The sequence below is a fragment of the Coturnix japonica genome, chromosome 3, assembly GCF_001577835.2.
Source record: "Coturnix japonica isolate 7356 chromosome 3, Coturnix japonica 2.1, whole genome shotgun sequence".
Classification (NCBI taxonomy): domain Eukaryota; kingdom Metazoa; phylum Chordata; class Aves; order Galliformes; family Phasianidae; genus Coturnix; species Coturnix japonica.
In genome coordinates this window covers 73,302,124-73,318,300 of record NC_029518.1, presented here as the reverse complement: position 1 = coordinate 73,318,300, position 16,177 = coordinate 73,302,124, and the positions used below count along the sequence as shown (strand labels likewise).

Genomic DNA, 16,177 nt, shown 5'->3' with positions numbered 1-16,177 from the left:
GTTTTGTGGGGAGAATGGAAAAGCTTCTCTCCTTTTTCAGGAGAGGTGAGTGTTACATTTTTCTTGGTGAACCTTGTGCCAGCACCAACAGTCAATAGAACTCCTGTCCTTTTCGAGCCACTGAACTTCCCTATCTACATATGTTGATAACTGTCATTAGCTATGTTAACTAGCAAGAGTAAACATCCAAACTAAACTCAACTCCAAGATTTTCTTAACACAGCATGGGAAAACTGGAAGTAGTTTGGAGGCAAGATTGAAATCCACCTGGCAAGTCTTTGAGATGTATTTGAGTAATTTAAACTATTGTTACCTGCATTATTGGTCTTTTTTTGCTTAATTTACTTTCAGTAATAAAGCAAGTGTGTTTGGACTCAGTAATTCTGTGAAAAATCTGTTATTTTTGAGAGTTAAGTTGCATGCTGACTTTTCAAGTACTGGCCAGCCATCTAAACAGTCTTGTCTTATGCTTTTGATACATTCCTGTCTCTTTTCTGCAGCTGACACACAGAATCACAGATCACAGAATCACAGAATTACCCGGGTTGGAAGGGACCTCAAGGATCATGTAGTTCCAACCCCCCTGCCTAGCAGGGCCACCAAACATGCACAACAGTATTGTACGTGTCATTGTTTAGACAATAGATTCTGTGCCTGTGCAAAAACTGGTTTTTTTTTTAGTGCTTTTATTTCTGGATCCTTCCATAGAATCTCACATGCTTTATGATTTTTTGAGAACAACCAGTATGACATTGCCGTTACTCAGATCAAGTTATGTTCCTTGTATCATTAGTCACCTTATCTTAGACTATTAAATAAATTGTATTATTATTTTACATTCTTTCCAAATGGCTCTGTGGCATCCTGATTCTGCATCTCACAGCTACATTACAATGACAGAATCATAGAATATCCCGAGCTGGAAGTAACCCATAATGATTGTCAAGTCCTACTCCAGTCTGCACACAACCATCCCAAGATGAAACCCTAAGTCTGAGAGCATTGTCCAAATGCTTCTTGAACTCCAGCAGGTTTGGTGCCATGACTGCTGCCCTGGGGAGCCTGTTCCAGTAGCTTTCAATATTTCTTTCATTTTGGAAATGTGACTATTGCAACCTAATGATACTGAGATGTTTGCGCTTGTTCTTTCAAACCTTTCAAACTTGTTTGAGTTGCTCAGTTGCCCTTACTCATTTTGATTTTTTTTTATTTTTTTATTTTTTTTATAAACTTTAAGGGAAATATAAATTGGATGTGCTTTTATTCACTATATATTCCAACCAGGAAAAAAAATGTTTTTGACTACTGCGAAGTCATTCTCCTGTTTAAAAATTGCCTTTTCACTTTCATTAAGCAGCTTGAGGAGTTGTCATATATTATTTAAAAATGTTATGACCTTGCTTCTCTATGAAGCTGCTTCTCTTTCTTACAGATGTGTATTTCTGAAAGTGTTTCCAGTATCAGTGTACTAGTCTGCAGAGCTGAATGTATTATACATGCTCTTCTGTGCATGCTGAGTAGTGCTGGGATGTTTAGCTTTGAGAAGAGGAGGCTCGAGAGGAATCTTAACAGCACTTTCAAATACCTGATAGGAAGGAGTAAAGAAAGCAGAACTGTGCTCTTCTCAGTGTAGATCACTGAAAGAATAGGTGGCAATGGGCACATATTGAAATACAAGAAATTCCATTTAAACAGACATTATATAAGGCTGATTGAACACTGGAATAGTGTCATCCAGATACTTTTTTAAGTCTTCATTCTTGAAAATATTCAAAAACCAACTGGATGCTTTTCAGCAATCTGTTCTAGCTGACTCTGGCCTTACTGCATAGTTGGTAATCAAGGATCAAGATGGTAATCAAGTGCCCTTACTACCTCAGCTGTTCCGTGGTTTTATAAACCTCTCACAGTGAGTGAACAAAAACAGCTGAAAAGAGGCAATTAACTTTTTCAAATTCATTTGAGCACCACTTCTGCCTGCTGTAGGTCCTCCACAAGCCAGATTTAGCTCCAAACAGTATTTTGTGTGATATTGTGGCCAATAGAAATACACACAAATATTTTAAAGTATACTTTATCTTGAACAAGAAGAATAACTCAGTGTAAAGTTAGGAGTCTATTAAGACTAAAAAGAAAAGAAAACTTTAGATTGAGTAACAAGAAAAAAATATCTAGATTTTATTAATTTTTGAAAAAGAATACTGCTTTCTGGCCAAAGGTCCCAGGATCCACCCCTTCCCACACCCCATTTAAGCACTGGGAGTGGAGGCAAAGATATCTCACTGGTGGTCCCTGCATACTTGAGGCCTTCTGAAGGTAAGAAGCTTTTTATCTATATTTATGTGCTCACAGCTGTTGCATTTGAGCAAATCCTCACTTGCTGAAGCCTAGGACCTTGCTGCTCTGCCACCATTGCTGTGTCTTTCATCGCATTAAGTATATGACAAGGGAGAAACTTGGTCAGGAAATCTGTTTTACATAGGTCCTGTTCATCACTCTTCAGTCATGATTCACCAAGGCAGTATTTGCTCATGTTGCTTTTTTATTTTTTTTCTTCTTCTTTTTGATCCCCAGTCCTACTGACTATCAGCCCCATCTGGCCTTCCTTCCTTAGGTTTGCATCCTCTCTGCATCTACTTTCCTTCTCTGACCTTATTTCATCTTCTCTCAATATAATTCAGCTTCTTTCTGCAGTTTACTCATCTCTTCCATGTCCTTGATCTGAAGTCATGTGTTATTTTGGAAATTAAGAATGGAGGGCTGTTGTGAGGTTTAACCTCTACCCTTTGTCAGCAACCCCAAAGAAGGAAGAGACTACTTATTTTATGTTGTACAATACCACCCTCCACTGGCAGTTCCTTCCTCCCTTCTGCATTTCACTGCAGCCTACAGCAGTCTGTAGGTAGCTCCTGCCTTCAGAATTTGCAAGAGTGTTATCACTTAGAAAGGCTGCATATCTTATATTTTATCAGGAAAAGAAAACAACAACAACATCTTTGTACTTTTCTCCACATTCTCTGCATTGGACTATGTCAGTGTAAGAGTTTATTTCATTTCTTTTACTGGAATCTTTTTCAGGATGACTTTTCTTTCTTAATTGCCACCTTAGAATTTATCACCTCAGTGGTCTCCAGCCTTCTCATGCTGCAGTACGAAGAAAGTTCCAGAAACCAAGCCTTATTTTCTGCTGGTTCTCTGCTCAAGCAGATAGAAAAGGATTATTTTATTTATATATATATGTATGTAGTTTTATTTATTCCTCCAACAACAGCCCTGAGAATGTGGGGATTAAACAGCCGGGAGTCCCTGGGGCTCCTCAGCTCTTTGATCCGGCACAGCAAAGCACAGACACCCTGTGGGATGCACCAGCTCTTTACACCACGTTGGCACTCAGACAGACAACAGCTTCTGGAGGAGCCAGCTTATGGCTGATTTTGGCTGTGAGGATGGTAAAACAAATAGCATTCTGCACAACAGCTATATCTCTGTAAAGATCATGAGGCATGCTTTGGGCAGTCTGAGTATCCTTACTACCCATTCAGAGCTGCCTCCTTGCTATAAGCCAAATGGCAAGACAGAATAGAGTATCAACACTACATCAGATTTATTTTTTTTTTAAACTTATTATTATTCTTTTAACAATTTGGGTTATGACTTCCTCTCCCATGCACTATACAGCCACCTTCTGCAACCCCCTGACCTTCTTTCTCACAGAGACATCTCAGCCTCATGCCAGAAACCCTCTGCTTCTCTCACTTGCCTTGCCACATTCTCTCTTTACCATCCCTTATCTTCTGTCTGTCTGACATCTAACCCCTTACTAATTAAAATCTATCCAAAGGACAAATAAACAAGAGTAGCTGAACTGACATGAAATCTGCAGGCTGATTCTCCTCTTTCTCTATTTGTATATTTAATCCTTTTCTCTGGCTTCTATCTGCTTGTCTATTTAGATAAGAAGCTGTTGTGGAGAAGGGATGCTACGTAGATATTGTGCAAGCTCCACTTTCTTATGTACTGTGGTAACAAATGCGGTCAGTGTTAATATCACACTGTATTTGAAAGTCATTAGAGGCTGTTGTTGCCATGTCTGTAGGGTGTTAATGACAACTGTTTTACTGCTGTTTGCTGGAGGTCTGCTGCTGTAAGCAGGTCTTGCGTGTGGAACTGAATGCCTTCACTGACACTATCAGACAAGGCTGAAGGCTGTTTTGCGGAATTATACATATTCTTGGGTGCTAATTTACATAAAAATATTCTAGGAGCATTTTCATAGAACGGCACGTAAAACACACAAGTCTCATCAACCTGTCTTCACATGAAGATTCTGGGGGCATGTGGCTTCGGAGGCAGCTCCAATGTATTTCTTCAAGCAATTTGGATAACTTAGAATGAAAGGAAAGAGTGTCTTCAGAAGGATGCCAGCACCTTGTATGTACTCTGAATGCCTACATTTGCACTTTGAATGACTACTTTTGAGACCTTCTTAACTCGCATGGCAATATACGTGGTATATCTGTGTTCAGATGCAGCTTGTGGTGGGGACCCAGTAGCACATGCTCAGCACTGACTGAGAAAGTGAGGCAAGAAAAAAAAGGGTGTAATTACTAAGACAGTGAAAAGCTCCTTGTTACTTTCTTAGCAGTGACCGAATTATCTAGTTTAAAGCAGGCATGGTCATCCTAACTTGAACCACAGAACATGAGGAATCCCAGGTTAGGTTTTGTGGTAGCACTTGTGGGAATCCCACATTGGATTTGAACAGCTATTTTTTTCTTGCCCTACAGTTTCTGTATGAGAAACTTGTATGCAAGTAAGGTCCTGCTTTCTTGGGACCTATGCTTTCTTTGAAAGTAATTGGTGGGCTTTCTATATAGGCTTAAATATATTTCATCAGCCCTGCTTCACAGAAATTCTGTCTGTAGGAATTTGCTTTACCCAAGGAAACAAGTAAGCATATGATTGTCAATGCTGCATTACAAGGACAAAATGAAAGGAGCATTGCCTTATTTTAGTACAGAAGATAATGTCTAATGAATATTTATCCCAATTTTTCATTTATTTTTCCCTGGATCTCATTCTCATCCTAGTAAGGAATGTTGCTGTAACTTAATGCTTTCCAGCTAAGAATAGTCAATTTACACAGTGACTACTCTGGGAAATGCAACACCTTTGTGAGAAAAGTGCAAGGGAATGTCTTCCTAAAGTGAAAATCCTGAAGTGGCATTGCTGCGCATTATTAGTAGAAGTGCAAATTAAACAGCTGATTATTATTATTTAATTCTGTTTTTAAAGAGAGCAGTGCCTAGTAATAAGCTGTTTGTCTAGTTATTCATCAAAGCTCTTAGTACACAAACTTGCAGAATATCTGCTGTCAATCTGAGGTTCAAATCAGTTTTATGGGTCAGTTACATAGGACAGGGTGTAGTACAAATTGTTTTCTGTCAGGCTTTCTAGCTTTCAAATGGAACAGTTTCCCAGATTCCCAGAGTGATATCTCCTGGACAGTAGGCTTCAGGCTTCGGTGCTCACTAGATTTAGGGTCAGATATCTGCAAAAACTACTCCTGTGATGCTTAAGTGGAACATGCTGTGAGATATTCTTTTCACAGAAGATCTAACACAATGGTAGGGTATGCAGAGAATGTCCTATTGTGAGAAATATTGCATGTTGTTAACCTTTCTGGTGAAAAAACATAACTTTTCTAAGCCAGTAGAAGCTTTAAACAAGCTTTAGACAGTATGGCACTTAATGGTCAGTAAACGGATGTTAATTTCATAGTAGATTAAAAGAGTGAATTCTTGGTGTTTTGGAACTGATTAGCAAAAATTCCTCAGCATGTAATGTGAAAATGATTGTAAAAATCATATCAAACACACACAGTAAAAGAGAATGAAATGAAGATGTTGAAATGAAATAAATGGATCATAGGGAAGAAATGGGATAAACAGAAGGTCCAGAAGCAGAAAACACTTATTAATAACAAGAGGAAGAATCTTGATGGAAATAAGCTGAATATGGTGGTAATATTCGTTAAGTGTTTAGGAAACCGTGGTAAAGAAACTTTAGGCAAGACACTGCGAGAGATGGACTGAGACCCAATCTTATAAATGATTCACATATCTGTGAGTGGTCCTACACTGTTAATATTCCTATGTCAGCTATGAAAGTGAGCTAGAATGCTCCCTGTTCATTCTTAATGTAATTTTTGAGTACAGAAGCAGGGTTCTGTTCTGCCACAATACTACAGGCTGATCAAATTTTCATAATTTGTAATGGCCTTTTATCAGTTTTCATTTCTTCCTAATGCAGTAAAAAGTAGTCTTATCAGGTGTGACAAGAAAAACATTCCTGTTAAGAAAGGCAACACAGATTAAGTAACAACAGGGATTAAGTAAATTATTTCCAAGATGTTATAATTCCTCCAGAAAGACTTCTGACATTGATTTCCTGTTGCACCTCAGAAACATTACTTTCACAGTGAATATCACAGCATGGTGAACAAATAAGCAAAACTGGTGAATGGAACTGTCTCACTCCTGAGTTTGGAGAAGCTGCTTTGAACCCATATGTGTTGCATGTCTCATGGGAACAAGCTGGCTAAAAATGGCATTCACTGTGAGGGAGACTGCTGATTTCACACACCTAGACCTAGGGATACAAATGATTCACCTGGCAGAGCAAACACTTCTTGCCTGAGAAGCATAAAACAAAGATATGCAGCTCTTCATTCAACATTACAGAACAAACAAAAAAATACAGAAATGTTTCTAGAGGACACCATCACTTCAAAATATGTGTATTCACATATGAGAAATGTTTTCATTTTATATGGCACTTTCTTGCAGAAAAGCAGTTAATGTCACAAATTTAGGTTGTTCTATACTAAGCTACAGATTGCATTTAATTTGTATTACATTCCTTAAAGAATCACAGGCTGTAGAACAGTTCACAGTTGAAGTGCTGTATGAATAACTGAAAAGTCCCACTTGGGATTTAATCATTTTTTACTACAGAAGTCAGGTATGAACTGCAGCAGATAAACCTACTGCAAAATTGCAGAGACGGAAGGTAGGACATCTGCAGAATGGGAAGATGGCTCCTCCTTCCAGAAAGTTACTCAGAGCCAGCAACATCAGTTAAGTATCTTATATATGCATTACTGATTCTTCTTCTTGTAACCCTCTTAGTAGACTGGATTTGTGCTTTTTTAGTGAAAGTGCGTTGCCTTTCAAGTCTAAAATTAGCTTTATTCTAATTCCCTTAACACTTAACAGATGGAGAGCTGTAATCTGAAGGGTCCTGTAACAAAGTGCCCCAAGCATACTTTCAGTAAAAGGCTTGATTCTACCACCTTTTTGGCTTGAGTTCTACACAGTGGTACATGATGTAAGTACATAATTAGTCTTATCGAAACTACCGATTCCACTTGCAATCAAAGTGTAGCACGTTATGTGTGTTTGCATGACAGAAGCCCTTTAACATGACTTAAGAAAAGCTTGTATAATAGTTTCCTAATTCGACATAATGTATTTGTCTCCTCAGATTGTCAGCTGTCTTAGAATGTTAAATAAGTGGCAAATAATGAATAATGCACCAAACCAAACTACTTATTTCTTTTGGATTTCAATTATTTTAGATTGTGACTGGATTCTAAAAGTTGGGTGCAGTTTCATAGGGGACTTTTATTATTATTATTATTATTATTATTATTATTATTATTATTATTATTATTATTATTTTTACACAAGAATTTAAATGCATCTTGACTCTAGAAAGATTGGTAGTTTCAGAATGGAGATGTATCACAGTATTTACACATTTTGTTAGAAGCTCTTTAAAGACATAGAGGTTATTTATGGCATTTTCTACCAGTAAAATGTTCAGGAAATATCTTTTTGCTGAAACATCTCTTGAGTGTGGGGAAACCCACACAGTTCTACATTAAGCTATACAAGGCAAGTAACAGAGATACACATCTGTTAAACTGCAGAGGTTAAACTGCCATCGTTTCTGTTTGTACTATAGAAAAGTAATTAGAATCATAATTAGTTTTTTGTTACATATATGGAGACTTGATTACAGAGGGAATACATTTAATAACACTTAATATCTGCTTCTGAGTATATTTTCTTTGTGAAACTCACAAGACAGCTACTTAAGTGAAAGGAAATCTGAACATAGTATTAGGCACAAGTTCAGTTTGCAAAATGAGAGGGCAGAGAATCACTTCTCTGTTTTTACAAGGCATATTTCAAGACTACAGATGTTCAATGGATACTTTGATACTGATGCTTGGTGCTGAAACCTCCACTGCTTGCTATGTGAACTGTGAAAATGCATTCTTCACCTTGATAAGGCAGAAATAATCATCCTTTTGATATCACACAAACTAGTCTGTTTTGCTTTAATTGTGCAGTCATTGCTCCTGTTGGAATTGACTATGGTCTCAAGGGAAATAATATCATGCAGTATTTTATAAAATACAAACATGAATATAATTAATTGTTACTTTTGTATTCTTTGCTCATTTGTGGCAAACATGGTGGGCCATGGCTGTGACATTTCTGATGGAAAAATTCCAAATTAATGAAAAACAGAAAACTTCTGAGAAAATCAGCAAGTCTTCAAATCCACAGAATATACTCCATTATTCAGGAGACTGCTTATTGTATGAGGAGGATGGGCAGAGAGAAATGCTATGCAGCTGGAGAGAAGCATAGAAGTAAGTGGAGAGGGAAAAGGAAGATGCTAAGATGAGAACTCAGTCTGATCTGTAGTTGTCAGTGGTGGGTGTGCTACTCTAAACTGAGGCAACACAAAAGGGTCGACTTTAAAGGCATTGGCCTTTAGTCATCATCTTTTACTAATGAATAAAAGGAGCTGTCCTGCTTAATTTGGTTTAGCAGGTTGAAGTTTCTTTCTGGATATGCAATTACTTGGATTCTGTGAACTGGTAAATAACAGACTTTCTTAGAGGAGGCACTCATTTGATTTAATAGGATAGTAACAAGTGTAAATACAATGAGCAGACTTCCCAGAACTAGTTTAGTTCATTTCTGTGTTGTTTACAGGGCGCTACATGTAACATAGTCCCTCACAGTGCACAGGGACATCTAATGTCTGAATCAGAGACTGCAGCTAAACACGTTCCTCAGGCTATGGCCACACACTGTAGATAAGAAGCATACACAGAAGAGGCTGGGTTGGTGCAGCCAAAGCTGGTGTTTAGAATATAATCTCACATATGTGCGAATGTTGCCTTATATGCCTTAATGAGTATTATTTGAATGAGAGCAGTGAATGACACTGTCAAGTGAACAAGTAACTTAGATAATCCTGATCCATGCAACGTGAAAGCTCACCGAAATGACGTAACACTGGCAATTTTCTCCCTCACATATTTTGCCAGTGAATGGTACTAAGCTTTAATATGACAGAAGATATCTATATGTAAAACATCAGACTACTGCTCTAATAGGAAAACTATCTCAGCAATCTCCCTGAAGCATAGGAATTCAAGGAACTGTAATTAGAATAATGTTCAGGGGATTTAGAAAGCTGGATTGAATTTTCTCTTCAGCTACAGGCATCTTGTGTGACCTTCAGAGAAGCCCTTGAGCCAGATCCCCATGGCTGCAGTCTGGAGGAGTCAGGGATTTGTCAGGCTTTGATGAGCTGGGGCTTTGTTGAACAGTTGAACCGATTTCCATAAAACTTGCCAAAATCTAGGAGGAGGAACATGCTAATAAGGGCTTTTAGGATAGTGAGGGAAGTGCCACAAGCATTTGAAAACTGGAAGGTTGACTTGTGTTTAGGTGTTGACCTTACCAAAAGGTGCTTGCAGGGTGTTTGCTCAAGTTTATGATTCACTGGTAGTAATATGTGTGTACAGATATCTTGTTTGTGGTATCAGAGTAACATTTGTGTAGTTTGGATGACTGACTGGTATTTTACTCTCATTCCTGAGTTCATATTAGTTTAGTAATTGTCCTATGCATCTACATTGTTCCTGTGTTAAATACTGTATTTGAAATACATTGGTTAACAGCAAATACTGCTAAAGCTTTTGTTTGTTTTGGTTTATAATGAAGCTGGTATCCTTTTAATAAGTTACTGTTATAATCAAAATGTTATATATTGCCTCTCTTACATAAGAGAATGTTTTCCTTGAATTACCAGAAAATATAATTTCAAGTTAAAATTTATAGCTAAAAAAAAAAATCACTAACAAAGAAAATTCTAGCTTGTCAATTCTCTTTTCATTAAGAGAGGACTCATCAGGGGAATTATTATAAAAAACATATTTGAACTCTGTTGAAGACAAAAAGACAAACTGCCTGTCATTGCCAAGTTACCTCTAATATCTTCCTAGGATAACTCCCATTGGCTTCCTACTGCACTAAAGATAAAAAATAAAAAAATAAATTCCTGACAGATTTCTTCTGTATTGGAAATGTCAGTGGCCTCTGGGGACATCTAATTCTTTATATGTCTTCTTTTTTGCCTTTAAATTGCTGATGTAATGTTTCTCCATACAATTTCACTTTCCTTATAAAAATCTATTTGAAAATATCTCTCCTGAGGAATTAAACTCAAATCCTGGCTTTGAACATTTTCTCTGTTTATGTCTCCTATAAGATGGATTTTCAGGTATCATCTTTATCATCTTTGCAGCAGTTCCTGTATCATGAGTGATAGCTTATTTGTAGAGAAGGTAAAGGCTGCTTTAAGTTTCTTTACATAAGTGTAGAACAGAAACTTTACTTTTCGATTCAGAGAGATCTCTTGAACTTTTTTGCTCCGCTCCTTTTTGTGAACTTTTTCTAGACTCCTTCTAAAATTATCAGAAATTTTGAAGGTATAGAGTTGTAGATTCAAACAACAAAAATCCTATGAAAATGCATTTGTGCTTTAGCTCAGTTTGTCTTTGATTATTAAGAGAAGAATACATGTAAAGCAAAAATTAAAAATGAACTGTGTATTATTTAACAATATTTTGTGCTTAGAGAGATTGAATATATGGCAAAAAATGATGTATCCCTTTCTTGATTAAAATTCTTAAAGGTTTTTGTCTACAGTCAGAAATCTGTTCATCTTCTTTGACATCAAAGGAGTGATACTATTTTACTCATACATTAGAATAGAATCTGTCCCAGTGTACAAAAACGCTAGGTTTACTCAAATCTATATTTGTATATCATTCTACACCTGAATTTTAAGGGAGCTCTAGAGGCAATCAGGAAACTTAGCAGTTAGTTTATTGTCGACATATGCAACATAATGTATGTTTGAAAGAATAATTGAATCATAAAATAATTAAGGCTGGAAGAGACCTCCAAAATCATTGAGTTCAACTGCCTACCTACCACCAATATTGCCCATTAAACCATGTCCCATAGTACCACATATTTCTTGAACACCTCCAGGGATGGCAACTCAACCTCCTCCCTGGCAGCCTCTTCCTGTGCTTGACCACTCCTTTGGATAATAAATTTTTCCTGATATTCAACCTGCACCTCCCCTGTTGCAACTTGAGGCTCTCCCTTTTGTGCTATTGCTAGTTACATGGGAGAAGAGGCTTGCCCTCACCTCACCACAACCTCCTTTCAGGTAGTTGCAGAAAGCAATGAGGTCTTCCCTGAACCTTTTCTTCAGACTGAACAATCCCAGTTCCTTCAGGCGTTCCTCATAAGACTCCAGTTCCCTCACCAGCTTTGTTGCCCTTCTCTGCATGTGCTGCAGGGTGCTAATGACTTTCTTGTTGTGATGAGCCCCAAACTGAACATAATTCTCAAGATGTGGCCTCACCAGAGCTGATTGCAGAGGATAGTCGAGTGATATCCCCTTCTAGATATAATAATGCTAGCACTACTATTTCTGATACAAGCCAGGATGCCATTGGGCCTTCTTGACTACCTGGGCACACTGCTGGTTCATATTCAGCTAAGCAGTAGAACTACTCCTTTATTGGAGTCTTAATACAGAGCCACCCAGATACAATAATGTAATCATCACCACTGACCTTGATGAAAATGGAGCTGAGGTTAATAAATACCCCAAATAGAAGCGGCCCTGAACTCACAGTGGAGTTTCCATGTAACATAGTGGGTTTTACTTAATGGAATATTGTGTCTAGTTCTGTTTTCTTTTCCTCTACAACATTTATTGTGCAAAATCCAGTAAGAGGTGGAACTATTCTTTTCCTGTTTCTTTTTCACCAGAATAATCTGATGTAACATTGATTTTCGTTCATGGATTCTTGATAATTGTCTTGAAACCCCTAGTTAAAAGGTGAGTTAATAGGTGTAAAGTATTAGCATTAAATCCTACTAGCATTTATAAGGGCAAAGTTTTTTAACTCTTAAAGAGACACCATGAATATTGATTGATTTAAAATGTCAGTCAGTGATCTAATATTCCTGTGAAACCTGTTTTCTGCTCATCCTGCACCTACTGTACCATCCAAATGATATAAATCATTCACAAAATCCTAGCAAATGGCAAATATTCAGGGGACAAGTATAAAAGTAGAATAATTAGTAGCAGTTGTAAAAATAGTAGTAGTAATATAGAAAAATAGAATATCAACATTTGTGAAGCTGGGCCTGGTGTACCCCAGGGTAATGTTGGCCCTTTTGGCTACTTGGGCACACTGCTGGTTTAGTTTCTACTACTAGTAGTACTAGAAATAGTAACTTTTTGAACCTATGTGAAAAGATGCATGTGATCTTTTACACTTTTTTCCCCCTAAACAAATAGCCCAAAACTTCATGTTTCAGCAAAGGACACTAATGGAGGATAAAACATACAATTTCAGCTTTCTTAATACAGGGATCTACACAAGACTTAAGTTTCTAAGATATTACAATTTTTTGCAGGCAGTGCATGCAGTTATTGCTACTGTGTGAAACTGTACCTCCTTTAATATACTTTCTGTTCTCTTAGGTGGTATTTGAAACTCTTTTGTACTACAGCTCAGATAAATACTTGAACAGATTCACAGAATGATATGGTGTTATAAGAGGTATCTGGACTTCGTTTTTTTCTGTTATTTCCTATACTTAACAGTAGTCTTTTAAGAAGAATCTAGCTCCATCCTCTCTGTCTGTAAGCCTTCATTGTCTTAGCCAAGATCTGACTTGGCCTTTTGGAGGCTGGTAAAACAATACCATCTCCCTTTTACTATTAATCATGTAGACTAATATGGTGTTAACATCTCTTGACAGTATTTGGGAAAGAAATGCCAGAGCTCTGTCCTCTGTCTGGTAGTTTGATTGTTTTGTTTTGTTTTGTTTTGTTTTTTTTTTTTGGGGGGGGGGGGGTGGGCAGGGGGTTGGAGGCTAATGTTGATTTAATTAAATCTGTTTTCATTTCTAAGATTTCATAGATTGCATTCTAAGGGGATCTAAGCCTCTAGTGCACTCTAACTTCACTTGAATTCCTCATAGAGATGTAACATGCTGGAGCTATATTTCTTCTGAGTCCTGTATATTCCTCTCAGAAATTAAGAGCTTTATGGTTCACCATAGCAGGGCACTAATTATAGATAACACTACGGCTTTGAAGAAGTGCTGGGGCTCTCAGCTGGGATGCCTGTTACCTAGTAAGGAGGGATTTAGACTGAACTACTTGAATATTTAAGCAACCATTTTACTTGGAAGTAATTTGTCTTAGTATGTTGTACTAACAAATAACCTTCTAGAACTGTAAATAGTCTGCATGTTTTTCTTGTAATTAGGTTTACTTAATGATAGGCACAGTCTGTCTATATATATTAGGCACTATTTTTATGCAATTGATGGAAAGTCTTTATATGAATATTTATTTTCTAGTTCAAGTGAATACCTTTTTAATAATTTCTTCTTAATATATATATTATTTTTTTCCCAGCCCCTTGTAGTGTTTATTTACTTGTATTATACATTTTCTAGTTAAAGGAAGTAGAGACATCTCCACATCTGGGTCATTTGAGAGTTTGGTGAAATACTTATCCACATTTTGTGGACTCAGAATTGCATTTTAAAAACATACTTTTGATCATTTTTCAGTAAATGTTTCTTACACAACTGTTTATGAAAAGTGGAGTTCTGGTTAATGAAATTGCTTTGTCTAACCAAAAGGATAAATTCTAATTCTCTATGATGACTAAAAAAAAATATGTGACTGGAATAATATATTTAATTTAAAAGATAATACTTTGTTTCATGTGAGATCTCCAGTTCATGGAAGAAACTTGTCAAATTTGGTTCACGTTGGTGCTCTTGCTTATTTTTTTTGTATTTTAGTTCCAAGGAGAATACTTTTAAATCCTCAGCTAGATAACCAAGCACTCAAATATACACGCTTATCATTTCTTTTGTAAACACTGAGGAGACAAGACACTTCTTTGGCATGTGGCAAGGATTGTTATTATGGGAATCCAAATTATTTTAGGAAATTATTTGGAAATTGTTTTTCTTTTCCTGAATTTGAGTTCATGAAACAGATGAAATAAACCCAGAGACAAATGTTTAAGTCTCTAAGCATGACAAATTTTAGCAATGCAATTGCTTCAGAAGAATAGATCATTCAACTTTATTGCTACTTGTTTTGTGCCGTGTTCTGACTTGATTGCAGGTTTGTAGTTTTGGATAAAGTGTGAATTATTTTCAAATGCATAGAGACATGCATAGAGCACATAATAGGTAAGCTGGGAAAATAAATAAAAGGCTGTAGAACTGAAATCTATTGTTTGGTATCTTTTCAGAGCCAAGGGATCCATTTTCTGAAGGCTGTCTCACTTTAAATTGCTTGCTACTCTTCAGTGGAGTTTTAAAAAATGTGAGAAATAACATTTTCTCAGAAGAAAATGGCATGAGGGAATAATCAGAGGTCAGCTGAATGTAAACCACTGGGTAATTAGGTTGCAGGAACTTTATTAATGTCAACAGCAAGTTAGTTCTGCTGCATTCTTATTCCTAGCAAGTTCTTAAGATTAAGGTAACTTTATTTTCTTTGTTTAAATTCAGCATTTAAAATATTAGCTATCTTTCCCACTTTCTTTTCATTGGCTTTAGGTTATTGACTATTTGAGTTACTGTTTTAATACATTTTTTTCTTTCATTGAGAGTAAATTTTAGAGTCCTGACAATGTACTTATTTTTTCATGGGAATGCAGTTGTCACTCACAAGCAGAACAAAGACATACATACTGCCAAAGGATCAAATGAGGAAACCTTTCCCCTTAAGAGAAAAAATAATTGACTGGTTTTTTTTTGTTGTTTTTTTTTTTTTCCATCAAATATTATTTCACAAAAATGTTCTTTATTTTAGCTCGAGACTGACTTTTTCTGCTTTTCTGAGGATTTGTGTTAGGCAATTTATTCTGTATCACTACAGTTTGTGTATACAAAATATGTGACTCCTTGCATCAGACCTTGTATTAACTATGTTGTTTAAATAGATTCTTTAACTTTAATTGATTTGGAAGCAGCTTGTGCTCTGATGTATGTGAGAGCAGAATCAAGATCATACTTTGCCTTAAAAGCTGCAAGAAGAGATGTATAAATTTGTAGCATCATTAATATGTATTAAAAGCTTCAGCAGTTGAACTGAATTATATCATGTTCTCAAATAACAGAAAGGGAATAGTGCTTTGTTATGCTTTATAGGGAGCATGAATAGCATTTAGATAAATACTGAAGTTATGTTTTGATGAATTTAAAAGCTTTTTGTCTTTTTGAATGTGTAATACAAATTCAGTCGTGTTCCCCCACATATGAGGTGCAAACTAATTTGAAGAATGTAAAGCACAGAGTTGTAGTATTTTGAGAAGGGAAAGAACTTATATCTAATATGATATTAATTCTATACTTCCTTTCAAAATGTCAAATTTAAGAATGCAGGCAGCCCATTTCTGTTTCTTTAGGTGCAAATAAATGAAATCAAATATAAAAGTATTAATTTTTAAATGCAACGTGATAATTCATTCAAAAATTAGAGAACTCAACTTCAGAGAAACTTGCCTAATCTACTGCATTCACGCGCATGAAAATAAGCTAGTACAGAATGACGGGGCCAAATAATTTTTGAGTTAAATAAATTACCTCTAGGAACAATTTTGAAGCATGTTTTTTCATGTGCTTCTGAACTGTTATGAAAAAAGAAAAAACAACCAATATGTTCTTAAAATCTG

General features: G+C 36.4%; 1 long non-coding RNA gene across 1 annotated transcript; it reads left to right on the top strand.

Annotated features, from left to right (window-relative positions):
• The first annotated feature begins 1,951 nt into the window (after positions 1-1,951).
• On the top strand, positions 1,952-15,646 carry LOC107312024. The gene is made up of 3 exons (XR_001554353.2): positions 1,952-2,316; positions 12,949-13,027; positions 14,750-15,646. It is a non-coding gene; the product is annotated as an uncharacterized LOC107312024 (long non-coding RNA).
• Positions 15,647-16,177: the final 531 nt, after the last annotated feature.